We start from the raw sequence: 21,004 nt of genomic DNA on the forward strand, positions 1-21,004 counted from the left end.
GCGATCCTAACCTGAAAGAAACAATGAGAACATGAGGTAGAACCTGCGCCCTTGTTCTTGGCAGGGACTCGGTACCTGCCCCCATTTACATACTACGCAAAGGTAAACCATCTGAATTAAAACTTACACAAACTTGGTAGAAACTCGCCTCTAGGTTGGCCTTCTAATAAAAGTATGAGCAGGGCCACTGAGATTATGTGTTGGGGAAGAAGTCGAGTCTACCGCATAATTATGCATTTGCCACACAATCCATCACCTTCTTCAGAATTTTCCATTTTCAAATTTAAAAAGTTGTATCTAACTCCAATGGATCAAAATTTCCCCCCAAATTACTTTTTTGTTACTGTTTGAGTCATTCATTAAACTTTCCTATGCCATTTCAAAGAAGCGGGTTAGGATCGTGGCATTTGCAAATGAAACATGCTTTTTTTGCCTTTTCCCCAAACTCAAACTGCCATATTTCACACGCGGCCTAAATTCTAATTTTTAGTTTCAGGAACTTTTTTTAATTTAAACTTAAACTTCCAAAATCTTTCATTTTTTCTTCATGTGAGCGGTTTTCCCTTACGTTTCGTCTTCCGACACCCTTCGGGGAACGGGTGGGGGCCCCTTCCTTCGCTACCAGTATCACTTAAAGAGGAATCTTTCAGGATTAAATAATATGTTTCCCAACATACATAATAGGTTTAAATAACATATGAGGGATGCCCTTCCACTTGTTTGTGAAAATTTATGAATTTACTTCAAGGGGCTATTCCCAACATGTTCATAGTATTTTTTTCCCCCTCCTCTGGCACCCCTCTGGGAAGACCACAGCGTTAAAAACATGAGCATATACTGCACACGCATGACACATGCATACATAGTCCACAGACGAAAACCTGTGTTTACACGTAAGTAAACTTAAGCCAACATAAATGGTGTAACTTACACCTTTTTTTCCAGACTTAATTGAGACATAGTGGAATACAGCTCCAGCGCAAGGGAATTCATTCCTCAGGCAAAATGACAGTTTGCCATTTGTGCGCCCGTCCTCTCTGAGAAATAAGGGTATTTTATATTTTTTGGCCATTTGTTGCAATCTGGCATTATCCTGTGGTACCGCGTGTCCCAATAAGGCAGCTGCCAACGGTGGCCTTACATTAGTTTTAGTTGAAGACCTCTCACGCACTGAGCCCCTCATCTGTAGGGCGCCTGAAGATAGTCTCGCGCCAGCTTAGTTAATACGCGCGAGCACAGCCGTGCACCCCATTCCCGAAGCTGACGTCATCACGCAGACGTGAGGTTAAAGTCTGACATTGGTGTCGCCCCAGTTTCACTCCCTGCCGTGCACTCTTCGTTTCTGCGGCTGTCACCCCAGCCTCCCGTGCACATGTTTTGACATTTCCCCATGCTGGTCGGGGGAAGTGAATAAGTGAACCATCTCGCCACAGCCGGCAGGGCTGTCACCCGATGCCTCACCTCACAAGCACACAGGAACCAGAAAGCCCCTAAGGCATGTTAAAGGAAAACATATTTGACAAAGGGTAAGTGATCAAACACAGGTATGTTTCATTTGATTTCTGCAAGAAGTGCAATATTTAAGTGTTGTCAAGGGCGGCCTTAACAACAAGGGCCTCCCTACAGGGAGGAACGCAATCATGCTCACTGGAGCCCACACTAGTAAAGACGAGTCACATAGCCCATTCCAGGAGCAAGACATTCTAACACCAGGGGTGTAATAAAATGCAAAGTCTATCAACTGTTCCCCATTGATGTGGCCTAAGGGCTTGAGCGCTCGATCTCGAAGTTGGGTGAGGAACAGGGTTCCAGCCTCGGCAGGGACGCTCAACATCCTGTGATTCTAGACAAATCATTTAATCACCCTGTGCCATACAAAATGAATGTGTCCGTCTTTAACTGGTGCTCATGTAAAGCGCTCTGATACCTTCCCGTCGAGTTAGCGTTATATAAAACTCCCCCCCCCCCCCCCAAAAAAAAAGGTTGCAATATCCATAGCCGTCAGAAAGGGGACACTGTAAATCTAAATGTCCAGTATTTGTAAAGCAAGAACAAGTACCCGAGGGAGTCAATGCGCTGGGGGCTGTCGGGAAGCTTAAGCGAGCTATTGCCCAGAGTCACATGGTGCTGGGCTGATCTGCCACCAGGAACCGTGAGCCCCCCTGTTCTGGAGTCAGCCGCTCTTGCCCCTGCGCCACACCTCTTCCCAACTAAGGTAGGGCACCGCATTCCTGCAGTAAAGATACAGGAGGGTGCCCGCTCACAGCCAGTGTTCCCCTGCCACCGAATGCCATAGTAACAGGACATCTGGCATAAGGAAATCATAGCCGGTTTGCAGCCGCGGTCCGTGGAGGGAGTTCCGTGGGCCAGAAAGGCGGGGCGGGGTTACTAAACACCGGAATATGGATAATTGGAGGTAAGTAAACAAATAAATAAATAAAACGAATTTCGTAGTGCGCGCTGAATCATTTGTTTTATTTATTTAATTGTTTACTTACCTCCAATTATCCATATTCCGGTGTTTAGTACCCCCCCACCCTGCCCCTCCCCCGCCCCGCCTTTCCGCCCCAAGGAACTCCCTCCACGGACCGCGGCTGCCGGTTTGAGGGTGGACGGTGGGGTGGAGTGGAGGGAGCGGTGGTTGGAAGACAGGGATGTAAATGAAAACATGGCCCGACTTCGCAGTGTGAAGTTTCTAACTTCACCTCGAAAGTAACTATTTTGCACATTCCCACCATGCATGTGTGTGTTATGCCGGAGTCATAAAAGGACATTAATGTGTAATGTATGCATGTAAGTGAGATTTGCTTGCGTATCAGGTGCATGCATACATTATGGACCGTCGAAAATTGGCCTTCTTCGGGAAGTGTCAGAAGAGCCAGGCGAATTCAATGCAAATTGAGTTAACACCCACAAAGTAAGAACAGCTTGGGAGTTTGTAGACATCAAAGAATTCAGGCCCAGATTCACTAACATTTGTCGCAACGCAACCTGACAACTCGCTGCGCCGCGTTAAACGGAGAGAGCAGGAATGTACCATATTTACTAAGATACCCCAACACAGGTACCCTTGCATCATGGTGCAAGGGTGTCTGCGTTACCGGCACAATTGTTTTTGTGTAACAAGGGGCACCTTCCTGCTCAAAAACAATCCTCTGAGACATTTTCCTCTTTCTATGTGTTCTGCAGAATGCAGGACACGCAGAAAGAGGGCGAGAAATAAACATATTTCTTCTCGTTATGCCTCTGTTGGGATGACGTAGCATTTTGACGCACTCCTGGGTTCACAAGTCTTAGTAAATCAGCCAATGTGCCATAATCCATGATTGGGTGTGTGGCAACGCTCAAGCTCCACCCATAGAAGGCATTCCCAGAGAGGGTAATGCAAGGCAGCGACTTGCGCTGCTTTGCATTACTCTAAATTTACTAAGCCACGCAGCGCCAAGCAGGGTGGCCGTGCGTGGCTTAGTAAGCCTGACTTAAGGGCTCGAGTTGCCTTGCGCCGCCTTAAGTGACACAAGAGCAACGCAAGCCCATAGTAAATATGGGCATCAGTTTGCACCCTTATCGGGACACCTTACTTACACCAAAATAGATCAAACTTAAGCTGGGCGCAAAATGCAAGAAAGTGCAGATGGCGATCCAAGTTTTACAGGCTGTGTGTAGGAGAGAGTACCATGAACAATAAAAACAATTTAACGACTCAAAACAATATTTCTGGACTGTTTTCACTGCTATTTTCTATTGCAATAGGGCTCAGTAGAAATGGAGTCAGCATTGCAAAGGTTACTGGACTTTGTTCCATGGTACTGGACTTTGTTCCATGGTACTGGCCTTTGTTCCATGTTACTGGACTTTGTTCCATGGTACTGGCCTTTGTTCCATGTTACTGGACTTTGTTCCATGGTACTGGCCTTTGTTCCATGGTACTGGCCTTTGTTCCATGTTGCTGGCTTTTCTTCCATGTTGCTGGCTTTTGTTCCATGTTACTGGACTTTGTTCCATGGTACTGGACTTCGTTCCATGGTACTGGACTTTGTTCCATGTTACTGGCCTTTGTTCCATGTTACTGGACTTTGTTCCATGGTACTGGACTTTGGTCCATGGTACTGGACTTTGTTCCATGTTGCTGGACTTTGTTCCATGTTACTGGACTTTGTTCCATGGTACTGGACTTCGTTCCATGGTACTGGACTTTGTTCCATGTTACTGGCCTTTGTTCCATGTTACTGGACTTTGTTCCATGGTACTGGACTTTGGTCCATGGTACTGGACTTTGTTCCATGTTGCTGGACTTTGTTCCATGTTACTGGACTTTGTTCCACGGTACTGGCGGTGAATGTTTCAACCTAGCTGTGCTTGAAGGGGGATCAGAAAGACCTCTTTGTTTTGGTGATAGATTTAATTGCCAACATTGAGGTATTGGGACTCTCCTGAAATCATTGTGTTTTGTTTTTAAATATCCTGGGAAGTAAGTGTTACCAGGGCACAAGTCCTAAATAAAGAGGTGGGGGGATGCTGACGTCACGACAGGAAGTGACGTCACAAAAGGCGGCTTGCACCATCAGACTCATTGCCTCCCTTCGCTCACCCCTTAGATGCGATTGCATCAGAAAAGCCAGCACGTGAGCAGCGTTCTGAATGAGCTGCGATCTCGCCCCAGAGAGGCCAAAGAGTGAATGTGTGGCTCCATTTGATCCAGTTATCGAGCACCCGGTAAAATAATTGGGGGGACGCCGCCCACCCACGTGGTACCCCGATTCGAGCCCTGAGTGTTATTATAATGCAAACAATGTTTTGCTGTCGTTTACATTCAGAACTGATTTCGGATGTGATACATGTTAAGAGTGAGGTAAGGTGTCATACGTGTGGCACAGTGGCCGGAGCGGCTCACTCGGAAGTGGTGGTTCACGGTTCCATCCCCCACACCGGCAGCACATCAGCATCATGTGACTGGGCAATAGCTCACATAATGTCCTGATGGCCCCACAGCGCCTTGAAACCCTTAAGGGGGTGATATGTTTGCGCTTTACACAAATAAGAATTATATTATATGTGTATTTATTGGGCACTACTGATTCAGATCTTGAAAGAAACACAAAGCGCTGTCCTTTGGCTTTAAAAGGGATAGAGAACAAACATTGGCAAAGCCAATCCGTCTGACTTTTGGGACCATTTGGCTTTGTCAATGGCTTGCAGCAATGTTGTACAGCTTCCTCTATGCTGTGCAGCATGGTTAAAGAAAAAAAAAAGTACTATGATGTGGCCGCTGCGGCCATATCATTCTGTAAGAAAGCGCACGAGTCACCACAAGTGCCTGCAAAAGGTGCATGTCCATGAAATGACGCAGGTATCTTTTTAATTTTTTTTATTTATTAATCCAAGATGGATCGGTAAATTAGAAAAAAAAGTAGCACACAAGCATTCTTTTTCAAAAGCAGGTTGGGTGAAGCAACGCAGAGGTCGTAGGAAATGGGAAACAACCCGGAGGAAGCAGGTGGGGGAAGTAACAAGGAGGGCGGCGGGACATTAGCAATACAGAGGGCGGGGGAAGCAACACGGAGGTCAGGGAGAGAAGCACAGGGGTGGGAGAGAGCGACGTGGAGCACAGTGGGGAGAAGCACATGGGCAAGAGAGAGCAACATAGAGCTGAGGTGATGGAGAAGGGCACAGGCAAGAGAGAACAATGTGGGGGATAAAAGCATGGGTGAGAGGGAAGAACAAAAGAGTGGGTGCAGTGGCTGCTCCTCGAGGGAGTGCTGTGGGGCAGGGCGGGGGAGGGGCAGGGTGGGGGTTAATAAACTTCGGCATACGGCCGAACCGATTTAAGTAAATAAAACGAATTACATTGCGCGCGCTGCTACGCCAAATCGGCGATGCAGCGCACAATGTAATTTGTTTTATTTATTCACTCAAACCGGTTCGGCCGTATGCCGGAGTATACTACCCCACACCCTGCCCCTCCCCGCCCCACCCCACCGCCCTGCAGCACTCCCTCGATGAGCTGCCACTGAGTGGTTGGGTGAGAGAAGCACACGAGAGAGATAGCTGGAAAACACATGCATTCTTGTGGAATGCTTAATAGAAGTGGGTGGCCCTTAAGAGCTCGAGCCAGGTTCAATACAGAAAACCAACTCTGCCTCAGCTCGGGGTCCTCTTGGAGCATCAAGCCCATCAGAGCAGAGTATAGTCCCTCTCCATGGTAAAGAAATGAAAAAGCTGCAACCATTCATCCCCTCTGGTCTCTAATTGTGTTTGCAGTGTGCTGTTTTTTTTATTACACCAGCAGCACAATTAATTTTACCACGGCTCACAGACTCAGGAGAGCCGGAGATATGGTGCAAAGCCAGGGGCCATCCTGAGGTATGGGCACTCGCCCGGGCCTGGGGTTGGCCATGGGCAAGGATTGTCCACCTGAATGCTGCCCCGGAAGCACTAATATGCTTCTGGGGTTGTGTGGGTCAGGCCACGCCCCTTAAAAGGAGCTGCAATGGTGGCAAATAGGTCTCTTGGTTCTTACTCTTCACCGAGGTCGCAGCACTCCTGGTTCGCTCTCTTCCCACACCCCGGATGGATCACGGATGCATCCACCCACGACACTAAGGCCGCAGCCCTGCCAACGGTGTTAACCACGCTCAGCCCTCCAGGAGCCGTACAGATGGAGTTCTAGTTTCCCCACCCACCATCCCAGAACAAGGGGTGCAGGGGGTGGGCGTGCAGGGGTGTAGCGGTGTTGGCTTGGGCGCATGTATGTCTTTTTTCCCTTATCAGGGCCGAATCAGGATTGTCAGCAGTTATCTGGTTGGTTAATGTCAGAATGAACACGTCGTGATTAGATTTGTCATATTTAAGCAGGTTATTGGGGGAGGTCAGGATTGGTGGGGGCACTTCAGGTTCCTTTACGGCATCCTTTTATACCAAAATAACATTGGCGTCACTGGACCCTCCAAGGGGTGCTGGCAGCAAGGGGAAAAAGAGGTTGCAGTGGCATGGGGGTTATGGACCGTCATTGATACCTGTCAACCACCCACACAGGTGCAGTTTACACAAGATAACACAGGCCTTTGGGGACAAGGATTTTGGGTGTAGATGGTGCCTGAGGTAGGTATTCTATGGGCATCAGAGCCCCCTGCACAAGAGCTCCCAAGGCAGGAGAGCTCCAGGTATGGGAGAAGGAAGGTGGGGTCCTCCAACAAGGAGGGACACATCCTCTGGACGGAGGGTTTAAAAGTAAAGGACACAGAATCAGTCATGATCTCACTCAGAATGGTTATGTTTAATTTGTTGAAGAGGAACAAACTAATTATGGTTAGGTGACTCCCATGTACTAGAGTGTCTTTTAAGGCTAGCTCTCACTTGTAAACAAGATGTAAATAACGTGGTTACTGTGTAAAATGTTGATGTCTGAAAATGTTGTGTGTGAGGTAAATACGGCTGATGGTCTTATGACCCTTGCACCCAAAAGAGCTGGTGTCAGGCTTTGCCATTGACATTGATGCTTTTGGGAGGGGTGGGTATCCATGGGACTTCAGCGACTCCCTGTGTATGATATTGCAATGTAAAATGGTGGACAACTTCTTCAGTAGCACAATGGTGCCAAAAGCTTTTGACAGGACATACGTGACAAGGACAGCAGTCTGCTGCTCTTCCGCATAAATACATGTTTCCTTCCCAAATTAATTTATTTTCCTAAACCTGAACTGAATTAAAATCACATGCAGTGAAGACAGTTTTGTTTCACAGTTTTTGCAAACTGCCCCAACCACTTTTTTCATCACTTAGGCCAATAAAAGAACTGTGACGGGTCTTGGTTTATTTGACTCCATCAATCTGACTATGTTTTCTGAAGAGAAGGCTAACAAGAGGGCACGCTTCCTTCTGTAAATATTTTTTTTATCGGGGTCTTTAATGTATGGGAAATGGTTTGCAACATATCAATCAATCAATCAAACATTTGTACAGCGCACTACATACCCGAGAGGGTCTACATAATACTTTGTAAGTCGAAACAGACGCGGAAACCAGATGAAGTAAAAAAAATAAATGTGAAAATGCCACCTATTTCACACATTGTAGTCACTTTTCCTCTCTGCCCACTGGCCTAGAAAGCCTCCTCTGGCTCTGTGAGTGCAGGATGAGTACATCGTCCGTGTGTCTTGTTTTCGCCTGTCAGATTTCATCTGACAGTGGTGAGTTTTTGGATACCGAGGCGATAGCCTCATTACTCCACATTCATTTTGAGTTTTTTAGTCGCTGTTTCGGTATGAGTACATCGTCTTTGGCTCTGAGCACTTGTAGTGGTGGTGAGGAGAGGGGGGCGTGGCTTTTGTATTTATCCACAGGTCAGATCTGCTCCTCCTCCTCCTCACCTGAATCACCTATTGTGCTGCTAAATCAGAAGAGGGGGCAAGAGGAAGAAGGAATTGTGGCGGGGGGGGGGGCAAGGAACAAGCATGCACCCTTCTCTCAAAGGGATGTAAGGACAGCCTGCAGCACTTAAAACGAATCTGTGCCTCGTCAGATTCTGATCAAGAACACGTGCACAACAAGGGAGGACAGAGGTGTTGAAATTCCTCGCACTCCACTTTCCAGTCATTTTATCACTTTTGTTGTACTCTACTGCTCATCACTTGGTAATTGATTTTTATTTTAGTGCACAATTATGTTTTTGACTGCTAACAAATAACTAGTTTCTTTTTTTCGACTTGGATGCTATTTTGTTTGTTGACATTGGGAAACGAGCGAAAAGCTGGGTTGGCTTTCCCAACATTTTCACTTTCAGCTCGTGGTTCACGACAGAAGTGAGCAATGAGCGGTTAGCTCGCTTGGTTATCATAGCGGGCAGAGGCTAGTGCCAATATAAGGGCTGTTTGAATTTGTAATGAGCCTTTCCCCCACCACCCTCTCAGGTCTGGGTAGTGAAAGCTGAAACACAACCACTCAGTAAACATTTATTTTCTCAATTTTAATAGTTTCATTGTATAACTATTTATCACAACGTAATACAGCTCTGTGATTTATATATAAAAAAAATAATGAGTCCCATGCAAATTTTTTTGCTGGCTAGGGTTTGTAAACTTAAACCAGACCCCTGGCTCGTCTCTGGCTCGGCTCTTCCCATGAATTCTCAGGCTCGCCCATCTCTCATCCTTAAGCAAAAAGAGAAAAGTAGTTCCCTAAAAGTGAGCAATTGAAGGACACAAGTAAGAGGTTATGCTCCAGGGAAGTGACAGACACAAGATGGATAAGGCAAGCTATTGAATAATAAGCCAGCAAATGAGAGTGCCAATAGTGCCAATCCATGGTAAGCAAGGGGCGGGCTTTAAGCCCACTCTAAGATCCAGCATAATGACAATAGATCTTTTGCAAACAGGCAGCTGTCTAGTAGACTCAACCTAAAAATTGACCTTATCCATTGAACATCTGACTTGTGCGATACATAACCAGGAAAGCTGGGCTTCAATTGTGACCAAATTAAGGATCCTTGTAAATGGGCCTACTTCTCTATGCCTCAGTTTTTTTAACAGACCAATCTAAGATGAGAGCACCTTGTAATAATTTATTTCAGATGTGCATAGTAATACAGCTCTGTATATAATACTAACTCTGTTGGCCATATATATAGTGCACATAGTTATGGTACCTGAATACCTTGGACTCAATATTGCCTGAGACACATATTGTGCCCTAAATAGGGTTTATAAAAAATGTCAATGTATGAAATGTTTAATGCTCGCAGCCTCTGTGGAGCAGTGAGATGCAGCTGCAGTGCCTCCTCCACTGTATCTGAGGGTTGTACAGAATGAGGGACACTCTTTGCACATCCTTCCTCCTGGTCCTTGGAGAAGGCATCTTCCTTGTGTCCTTTTTGACAGCTCTTAGATGCCTCTATGAACTTCATAGGTAGTTCTTTTGCCCATTGTCCAACATATTCATGGCGTGTTTCCTTAACTGCATCATCGGGGGAGTGGCAGAGCAGATACTGCCAAGCTTTCAGTGCTGTACCCTTCATGTCAAATCTCTTTACTTCTCAGCAGATCTCCCTACTGACAGAAGGAAAAAAAGTGACATGAAGCAGGCAGTGGTAGCTGATTTATATCACTTTTTAAAAACCGTCCTGTTATCCACCCCATCAACCCCCCGCATTACCCACCCTACCCGATTGCCACAGCCAATAGCTTGCTCATTGTCGAGACGTATTGGCTTTGCCAATCCTTGTTATTTTTTGCACTACTAGCTTGAAGTCATTGAAGCCTTCACGAAAATGCATTTTTTTGGGGGGAAAAAACACCATATGGTTTTTTTTCGGGGGAAGGGGAAATCCCCTGTTGCTAAGGGGTGACTTTCGTCTATCTGTAGTCTCAAGCCTAGTGCCAGCCAAGTTGGAGATTCATCAGATACAAATGAATGTGTTGAGGCTAGGAACGAACCATAATTCCCGGGGGGAGGGGGGGGGGCGAATTCAACCCTTCTTATATGGGATGTGCAGTGCTTAATTAGTAAAATAATAGCTGCTTGTGCCCAAAGAGTTTCTCAGAAGCACACGGCCAGCGCTGCGGATTGTTGAGGTTCCTGAATACTAAGGCTGTCTAGCCTTAAATCCAATGTTTGCCACTTTCATTTGCCGTCCTACACTTCTTGCTCCTGTATTTCACTCTTGCAAGTTATTTTTCATCTCTGCTTTTCTACCTTTGCCAATGTTTTCCATCTTTCAGTTTCCCCTTTTTATCCTCCCTTTCCTGTCTTTTCTCTATTGTTATGGGTCAAAGTCTAGTGATTAAAAATAAGCCGGTCCCCAAAAATGAGTGCCGGTGCCCACCACCTGCAACCAGTGCTTCAAGTGGGGTGAAAAAACTGTGGGGTCTCTCACAGGGGCGTGATCGATATAATTAAGGGTGTGGCTTAAGAAATTTATGATAAAATCTGTGCTCAGCATAATGTGCTGCCCGACTGGTATTTTGCTGCTTCTGTTACGGCCTTCACATATATAATAGAACAAGTAACAGTACACCTACAACAATCCAGGACTATTGGCTTTGTCCAAGGTTGTTAGTTGCAGAAGATATATATACTACATGGATACATACAACTATGGATTCGTTGTATATATTACTGAAAATGCTTTAGTTCTTGAGAGGTTGTGGCATAATGGCTAGAGTTGTCAATTTCGGAGCTGAAGAAGCCAGTTTGAGTCTAATGGTCGGCTCAACATACTGTGTTTCTGGGCAAATCACTGAATCGTCCGTGCCTACCAAAAAAAAAAATCAATTTGTCCTTGTTGGTGCTCATGTAAAGCACTTCCAATTCTGCAATATAGAACTGCAAACAAATAAAAGTTACATCAAAAACAACTAACTGCGGCGGAGTTAAGATTTTGTCCCCATTGGTACAGTACATGCACCCAGAGCTGGCCTTTGCACTGATGGAGCCCTGGACAAAACCAAAGTTTGTGCCCCCTCGCATCTGCCATCTTTATCTTTAATTTTCAGTGTGTTGGAAAGATGGGAGGTTTAGGGCAGTGCTTAATTTGAGCTGGTGGTTTCCCATGCTCAGCACAAGCACTACATTGTCAACACCAGCACTTTTGACAGTCCGCTACAAGGTGGAGCTGTCTGGCTAATTTAAGAGATGACCACACCAACAGTTCGTCATTAATTCAATATACATTTAATAGACTATTCCCTGCTTTCCAAGCCATTTTTATAGCTTTGAAGGGCCTGAAATAGTCCTAATTGTCACACTTGTAGGGGTGTGATTGTTAGTAGCTGTGTTGTTACTATCATTGGCAGCATAGGAGGGGCAATGCGTGGTGCAGGCTGCAGTGGCCTCCTGATGAGAGCCCTGGCACTAATTGTTTTAGAAATTAAGCACTGGCTTAGGGGGGAGTTGCGGGGAGCAAGTGTTGGGAGAGCCAAATCTTTAGATCCAGATCAGAGGGAGACTGCTGCAGACAGCGACCGTGCCCTTGTGAAAGTCGATGCTTCTGGCTACGGGCTCAGCTTGCCCATGCTAAAGGCGGGCCCTGCATACACCACTCTATTGGATGTGAGGAAAGAGTTTTTGGCCACAGCCAGTAGGATTACTTGTCATACTAACCTATTGTCATCTTAGCCTTTCATGAGAATGACCATATATCTACACTCTCCAATCTGGTGTTATCTAAGCTGGAGAATCTTTCAAATAGATGCCTCCATTATATTTATAAAAACACAATTCCCAGTGGGACCCTGTTACTGTAATATGGAAAAGGCAAGCGGGAAAAGTCTGAGTTTAATAATTTTTTTATTTTTGATTTTTTTAAATGAATTTATTTATTGATGTTTAACATGGGAAAAAGGTACATAAGCCGTCTCAAACCAGCCTTACAATGCGACATCACTTAACCAATGTGGAAGAAGGCATAATGTCCACAGTATGAGTTTAGTCATTGCGTATCATATTATCATGTCCTTAAAGGCTGCCTAGTTTTCAATCACTTAAAAATTGTTGGAAGAGCTGAGTGCCTTTCAACATGCTAATTCGGGGTGAGCGAAATCTATTTAGGCATAATTTGGTGAAATTCCAGCAAAAGGACGCAAAATTATGCATAATTACAAATCCATCATTTTGTGCTATATTTTAGCACTCAATTAGTCCTCATGTCAATTTTTGATGTGAGGATGCATTTCGTGCAAAAACTAAAATTCAAAAACAAATGCAATGAAAAAGCAGTCTCTCACATTCTGTTGTTGCGATGTCTTTTTAGTCATTTTTCATTGTGAATGGCGTGTTTGATGTAACTTTTTGCAATAGTAAAGTTTTTAAATAACAATTTTTTTAGTTGTATCATATTTTATTGTTACTATTACTCTTTCTAATGGAGTATAAATAAAGACCTACCCATGCACCCACATTTCAGGCAGCTACTATATTGCAATGTCACATACATTTTATAAGAGCACCTTTGAAAAGGAGAATACATCACTGGAAACACTGGCACCCAAAGTGCTGGCAAACTAAATAACAGTTAGCACTGGCACTGAAGAGAAAACTATTGTTAGGCAGTTTTGCACAGTGTGCAGAGGCTCCGTGCAGTCACTCATAGTGAAAGGAGCCAATGGGTAAAGTGGGCTGACCCGTTGTCCCATGGTGTATATTGTGGTGGGTGGAAGCAAAATGTGAATGACAACTGAAAATACCAATAGATGAAGCCTGCTGACCAAAAGCCCTTCTATGTATGTATATTATTTATGCAGACTTGGAAAAACAATATGCTGGTGAGACAGCTAAAGCTACTTCAAAGGCTAGACCTAAAAAAGTATACTTGTTGGATAAAGAGGCAACACAGCAGCTCTTTCATAGGTCAGCATCTAGTTATATGGCTGTTTAGCAGCCTCTTTATTAATGAACAGGAATGCATGCTGTCTGAACTATACATTCATTTTAGCAGCAAGAGCAGAGGGCTTGATGAACAGCATGGCTCGGGGCACTATGCCACATCTGCCCTCCCTTTGTGACGGCCCTGTAATCTTTAGCAAAGAACAACCATTATCTAGCACATGTGGGTTGCAATTGGTCAAACTTGCTACAGACTGAGATTGAATTCCAGAAGTACACTATTACTGCACGTGTGCAGCATTTTTCATGTTCATAAATGGAACTCTATTAAAAACATTCATTTTAGTCCACATAGTAATCACTTCTCAATCCAAGATCAAGCTACTGTGATGATTTTTCTAAATGTTTTTGCTAATCATGTAAAAGCAAGTCCAAAAGGTTGTTGATAGCTGTTCTCACTCATGAATATTCCTCTGCCTCCCACCTTGTCTTGATCTTTTTTGGTAGCTACGTGTTCGAATGTGGCATGTATGTATGTATGTACGTATGTATGTATGCATGCATTGGCATTTATATAGCCCTCAATAGCAATGGAGTACTGTTGCTTTTGCATTTGTCACCCCGAGTGGGACGGGTATGCTCAGACGTGAGTTCCGTGCTCTCCATGCCACTGGAATCAAGCTATCCTGGCTGAAGAGTGGTGAAACCCCAAAACCGGTCCTAGGATGCTTGGTTCCAGTCCAGGACGGACCTGGCTTGGCAGTTCGGGCTGGACTGTTCCCATGAGACACAGGGTCAAGACTGATTTGCATATGGCTGGGTTCAAACTGGAATGACATGGTGAGCAAAAAAACGATGGACTTAGGCCCAGATATCTGTACTGGGGTGAGTGTATGACATTGTTCTGCATTCTGTCCATCAACTGTTGTTTTTGCATTTGTCACCCGAGTGGGACGGGTATACTCAGACGTGAGTCCCGTGCTCTCCATGCCACTGGAATCAAGCTATCCTGGCTGAAGAGGGGTGAAACCCAGAAACAGGTCCTAGGATGCTTGGTTCCAGTCCAGGGAGGACCTGGCTTGGCAGTTCGACTGGACTGTTCCCATGAGGCACAGGGTCAAGACTGATTTGCATATGGCTGGGTTCAAACTGGAATGGCATGGTGAGCAAAACAATGATGGATTTAGGCCCAGATCTCTTTACTGGGGTGAATGTATGACATTGTTCTGCATTCTGTCCATCAACTGTTATTTTTGCATATGTCACCCCGAGTGGGACGGGTATGCTCAGACGTGAGTCCCGTGCTCTCCATGCCACTGGAATCATGCTATCCTTGCTGAAGAGGGGTGAAACCCCAAAACCGGTCCTAGGATGCTTGGTTCCAGTCTAGGGAGGACCTGGCCTGGCAGTTCGGGCTGGACTGTTCCCATGAGGCACAGGGTCAAGACTGATTTGCATATGGCTGGGTTCAAACTGGAATGGCATGGTGAGCAAAAAAACTATGGATTTAGGCCCAGATCTCTGTACTGGGGTGAATGTATGACATTGTTCTGCATTCTGTCCATCAACTGTTGTTTTTGCATCCATCGGGATTGAAACATTCTTATAATATATTATATATATATATATATATATATATTCACTGAAAAAACCATAGGTTTCACACACGTTATAGTTAGGAATTAGCATTTAAAAAACCTTGCAAATTCACTGAAAAAACCATAGGTTTCACACATGTTATAGTTAGCGGAAATTTTACTGATAAAAAACCAATGAAATTCCCCCGTTATAGTTAGTGCAGGAAACTATAACTCACGCGACCGCAATCCTCTGCTGATGCTAATACTGTATTTAGACACTTATTTGCCCATGTCTTCTTCCATAAATTTTTAGCTATACATATATTACAAATATTTTTTTTTCATAAAGACACATATGTCATCAGCAGAAGATTGCGGTCGCGTGAGTTATAGTTTCCTGCACTAACTATATTTCATTGGTTTTTTATCAGTAAAATTTCCGCTAACTATAACATGTGTGAAACCTATGGTTTTTTAAGTGAATTTGCAAGGTTTTTTAAATGCTAATTCCTAACTATAACGTGTGTGAAACCTATGGTTTTTTAAGTGAATTTGTACGGTTTTTTAAATGCTAAGTTATGTATTTATTAATATTTTTTTTTCAGGTTTTTCACTTCGCGCACCGAGCGCCCACGATGCGTTGTGCGTGCCGTGCGCGCACCCCGTGCTTTTTCGTAAAAAAAAAATGTTTTTTTCACCCTTGGGGGTCCTTTGGTGACCCCCTGACAAAGGCTAGGGGGTCAGGAACTGTCCACCCTGCCCCCTTTTCACGTTCTCCACCTTTGTTTTTCACTGCCTCAGACTGCGAGAGACAAAATGGCGGCCGACACTTCCTGATTTCGACCGATTCGAATGTTTACTGACATCTAACAACCAATCAGAATTGCGCTCGCGCACGTCACCGTGCGCGCACCGTGCGCGCACAGTGCACGCTTATAGATATATATGTACTTTTACCTGAAATTTTCTCTGGAACTACTGAACAGATTGGCTCCGGATATTCAAAAGGCGCATCCCTGACCTGAGGACTACCTCTCTGCCAAATTTCAAGTAATTCTGTTCAGCCGTTCGGGCTGTACCTTGGACTAAAGGTCCCTATGGAAAAATGCATGGGGAAAACGCGTTTTGGGACCCCCTTTTTTCTCGGCCCCCACTTGACTAATCACCCCGAGACTTTCAGGGTAGGAGCGGAGCGGAGCGCCCCACCTATTTTGAAAAATTCGCGAGGATTCGTCAACCGGCGCCACAGTTATTCAAAATAGAATTTTCAGATTTCCTATGGAAACACGGTCCTAACTATAACTATCTACTGGCGACCGCCAGTAGATAATATATATATAAAATTCTAGAACCTGGCGCCGCAGCACCAGAATGAGGGAACGCACTCACGGCAAAGTTTCTCTTGCTTATCTGTTTATTGTGAGGTCAATTACATATATACATACAATTGCTTCATATTTCTTACATAATTTGAATTTTGGGTATAGGGAGATTAAGTGAGCTGTCAAAAATCACACGATTTGCTTGCAGACACGGTCAGAACTGGACTTAGAATCCAGATTTTCCTTTTGTATTGGAGCTGAAAGACAGCTAATGCACAAGATTCAGAGGCCTGTTGTCATTACAGTGTATAAAGCGCGCAGGTACTTCTATACCACTCCTCTTTCAGAAGCCGACATTGGCTTGAGGTGGCAGCACGGTTTCGGTTTCAGTGCCTCACACTGACTCAATGGAGTGCATACTTTGTCAAATCAGATGTCATTAAAAACGCTTTATGTTATAGTTCACATAGGTCTTTGTGTTTTGCTGCAGCTTCCAAGCTACCTTTGACATAACCATTTTTAGGTGTGACTTAACAGCTCAGCTGTCTTTAGGACCTGCTGTTAATATATCCATGTTTAAAGATATAACTATAGTGGACTTTGGCTCCTCTCAGATGACTCACTACTTGAATTGCAATGCATGAGGGACTATTTTGCATCCCCAAAGTAAACCGAACAATCACAGATGAAATCCTTTATCTCATATATACATTGTATGCAGAAAGGAAAAATCAGGCGAATTGAATATGCCAATGCTTGTTAGTGTTCTGGTGACATAAATTGAAGGACCAGGGTGGACAATGTAGATTGCAGCCTTACACCCCAATATTATTATTAGATTATTCATATTAGTTAAGGAATACACATGTTACACATACATAGACACCCCCACACACTGATACACGCACCAGTGGACACCGGGCACCAAGGGGTTCCACCATCTTTCACTCTGAAATAATATGACGAGGCAGGATCTCCATGCCACTGACATGGCGCTTCTTCGAGGCGGCACATGGAGTGCAAGCATGCCTGCCTGGTTAATTATATGGTCACATATGGAAGTTTTTTCATCAGAAGTGTGAGTGCGTGCGTTTTTAGTGTAGGGCGTGGGCATGTGCCAGGCCAAGTGGGGGATAGGGGGGAGAGGCAAGGCATCAAGGGTGTAGCAAGGATGCCTAGAGCCCCTGGTGCAGGCAAAAACCCCCGCCAAGGTTGGTTAGTGAAATATAGCTATATTTGGGATGCACAGGACTCTTAAGGCTCTGGGCCCCAGTGCCACTGCACCTACTGCACAATTGATTATTGCCCACAGAGGCTGCGTGTTGAATCCTGACCTGTGTGTATTTCCAGAGTTCATTCATAGATGGCTAACTTAGGAGTGGAAACAGATACAAGCCCACTGACTAGTAATATCCATATTTAGGTAACCACCCCCGTCAGAATTTTTTTGTTGCTCTTTTACCTCCTATTGGGGATTTTAGGAAGAGTAAAGATATATACTACACCAACTCTCTCTACTGAAAGAATTCTATTTTTTAACCACCCCTGGCCCCTCTCCCATCCTTTCGTCACTTGATTCGCCTGCTTTGACCTGATCGTTTTGCTTCTTTCCAGTTTATAAACCGTGGACTTTTGTTATTTTTTGTTTCTACGCATACTATCATTTTTATGTATTTCTCTTCAATCACGTGAAAAGGGAATTATTCAAACAATGCCCCGCCTGACTGGAGTTCAGGTAAAACGCTCCCAGTGCAAGAAAAACACCTTCCCATCAAACGTTGAGAAATGTGCAGTTTTAGACAGAAATCCATCTGTATCTGTCTGTCCCTTGGATAATGTGCGCCCTGAACAAACCTGCTCTATGACAAGCTAGTTTTCGGGCCTCTGGGAGGGGCGCCACATTGTTCCTTTAGCCGCAAATGTGCACTCTGGAGAGATGTGGCGCAGTGGCCAGGGCGGCTGACTCCAGAGCACGGGACTCACGGTTCGGCGCCGGTAACCGCTCACCCAGCACCATGTGACTCTGGGCAATAGCTCGCTTAATCTCCCCAAAGGCCCCCAGCGCCTTGAGACCCTCAGGGGTGATTAGTGTGCGCTTTACAAATACCGGGTTATAATTTCTTCAGAGGCTCTGGTATTGGCCAAGTAATAAGTAAACGACAACCAACTCTATATACATTGTTGGGATAATCCTGCGCCTTTTAGAGATTGAGAGGAATCATTTTATGGTATACGGTCCTGGAAGGATACCAACTGTCTTCAGTTTACCAGCCTCGCGACAGAATTTACCATTCACGAGTCCAAGGGCAAAATGCCTTTTGCTTCGCTGCAACCGCCCAAACTTTTTATATTCAAGCTTGAAGTAGCAGAGAGGATCAGAATCCTGGGTGAGATGTGCGACTCTGAAGCTACGCTATCTCCCTAAGACGGGTGCAAGGGGCCAGAAGTCCTCAAGACCTGGCTCTTCGACTGAATCTCCATGCCCAGATGGATCAGCAGTCCCCCCTCCTCTCCTCAGCACCTTGAGACCCTCACGGGGGATTTGCCGGCGCTATACAAACCCTGAAAGATTGATTGAAGTTGCATCCACCAATTGAATAAATATAAATGAGTCTAGTCAGAAGACACCACATGAGCGACAGAGGCCCTTGTTGACGGCCATCCAGAACCCTTAGCTACAGTGCAGGCCCTTGTTCAGATAGCACCCTCTGCCGAAAGAAATTTGGTGGCCTCACTTCTGCTTGTGAATAAAATAAGGCGGCAGGGGGTCCATTTTGTGTTAGCAGGTCAGTCACACATCAAAACAGGTGCTGGCCTCTGAGAACAAACTTCTGGGAACTTGCCCCAGATAGTCAGATTCACTCACAGGGTAGCTTGATCACCTTGGTGCAAGTTTTTGGTGGTGTGAATGGTGGTGTTGGTCTGTGTCGGCAGGAGGGTGAGAGGGAAGGGGAGGGGCCAGGGGGTATGAAGTGGCACCTGCGGTAAGTAAACACTGTTAAAAGCAGTTTAGTCTGCATCATTGGTGTCAAGTAAGAGGGGCACTGCTCTCCGCAGGACTTTGACACAGACAGCTCCGTGCGTCCCTCTGAAGATAAGCGCCCTGGGCCTGGGCCCAGCTCGCCCATGCCAAACTCCGGCCATGCTTAGGTAGCTCACTCACCTTCCGCATTCTCACATCCCGTCGGCCGGAACTACCATTTCCTCCTCACTGCATTGCAGAGAGATAACAAACACAACTACATTTGTCGGGTGATTTTTCTTTGGAGATTAAAAGCATTCCTGCGTTGCTTAGTCTGTCTATATCATTAATCTTCCCATTACCATGGAAGTGCCTCATATGACACACCAGCTGTCCAGACCTGTACCTGTCCTGAAATGCTGACAAGCAGAAATCCGGCAGGAATATCCTTGGCCAGCTTAATAATATTCACTGTTTAGTTCAGTTTCGTGGTTTGTGACTGTGAAAACCCTTTGGCACAAACTAATATGATATTGACTCTCAGGGGGATCTATCTATCTATCTATCTATCTATCTATCTATCTATCTATCTATCTATCTATCTATCTATCTATCTATCTATCTATCTATCTATCTATCTATCTATCTATCTATCTATCTATCTATCTATCTATCTATCTATCTATCTATCTATCTATCTATCTGTCTATCTGTCTGTCTGTCTGTCTGTCTGTCTGTCTGTCTGTCTGTCTATCTGTCTATCTGTCTATCTGTCTGTCTGTCTGTCTGTCTGTCTGTCTGTCTGTCTGTCTGTCTGTCTGTCTGTCGATCTATGTAGCTATCCAGCCACCCAGCCATCCCTCAATTGTGCTCTGGAGTATCGAGTACCAGAATATCCTGGCACACTAATATCATTGGCACACACTGAGGCACAAAATATCGAAAGTGGAGTGCATAAAGCGATGTATATGTGGAGTCAAGGGTAGAACATCTGCACCTACTTAACTTTCGATATTCTGTTCGTCTGTTTTTTGTCTACAGATTAGAGTCCCACCATATTCTGTATTCAGGCTCCAAACCCATTTTTCTGTTGTATGTATTTTATAATTTTCTAGAACTTTTGTGCTGTACAGAGTTAACAGAAACATAGAAAAGCTTTAAAATGAACAACACTGCATTATTACAAATATATTGATAAGTGGGACCATAAACATTAAGAGACAGGAGGTTGAATATGAGGCGCCACATGGGGGAAGAATCAAAGGAGGGAAGCATGGAAAGACAAGCAGGGGGCGTTCCAGATTGTAGGTGCATAGAGGTTCAAAGAATCAAAATTGAGAGGTGGCACGGCCAGGCCAGTGGGAGATGGTGGGAATAACAAGTAGTGTCTGAGTTCAGAAATAAAGAACATGATTTCCAATCTCTGGTGACAACCGGAAGCAGCGTAAAGGACATAGAATTTAAGGTGTGACCAAAACAAAAAAAAGTTCATAAGTCCTAAGCAATGAGGGAAGGGATAATATGAGAGGTGAATGAAAGTTGCAAGAATAATCAGATAGATGCGTTATATGCAGATTGGGTAAGGCAGATACATTGGGAGGGACTCCATTGAGGAGAAGAGGGCAGTAATCTATGCAAGATAAATTAAAACAAGCACTGTTAAAGGCAATAATTCTTGCATTTGCTGTTAACATTTTGGCTTTGCCTGTGCTTATTTTATTTCCGAATGGTTTTTGTGAAACGTTATTATATGACTATTTAAAGATGGCCAGTATGCTTCCCCATGCATGCACATGCAGGAGCTACTATCCTAAAATAATTTT

General features: G+C 44.8%; 1 protein-coding gene across 2 annotated transcripts in view; it reads left to right on the plus strand.

Moving 5' to 3' along the window:
* The window catches only part of GCM2 (GCM transcription factor 2), a 58,729-nt gene that overhangs the window by 5,727 nt on the left and 31,998 nt on the right, over window positions 1–21,004 (plus strand). The window contains exon 1 of one of the 2 annotated variants that reach the window (XM_085606980.1): window positions 1,399–1,526. The exons of the other annotated variant lie outside the window; for it this stretch is intronic. The gene's annotated coding sequence lies outside the window, so the exon portion shown is untranslated. Of the gene's footprint in view, window positions 1–1,398; window positions 1,527–21,004 lie in introns of those variants that run through there. 2 annotated transcript variants of the gene reach the window in all.

Source organism: Triturus cristatus, chromosome 5_2 (genome assembly GCF_964204655.1).
Source record: "Triturus cristatus chromosome 5_2, aTriCri1.1, whole genome shotgun sequence".
In the NCBI taxonomy this organism is placed as follows: Eukaryota; Metazoa; Chordata; class Amphibia; order Caudata; family Salamandridae; genus Triturus; species Triturus cristatus.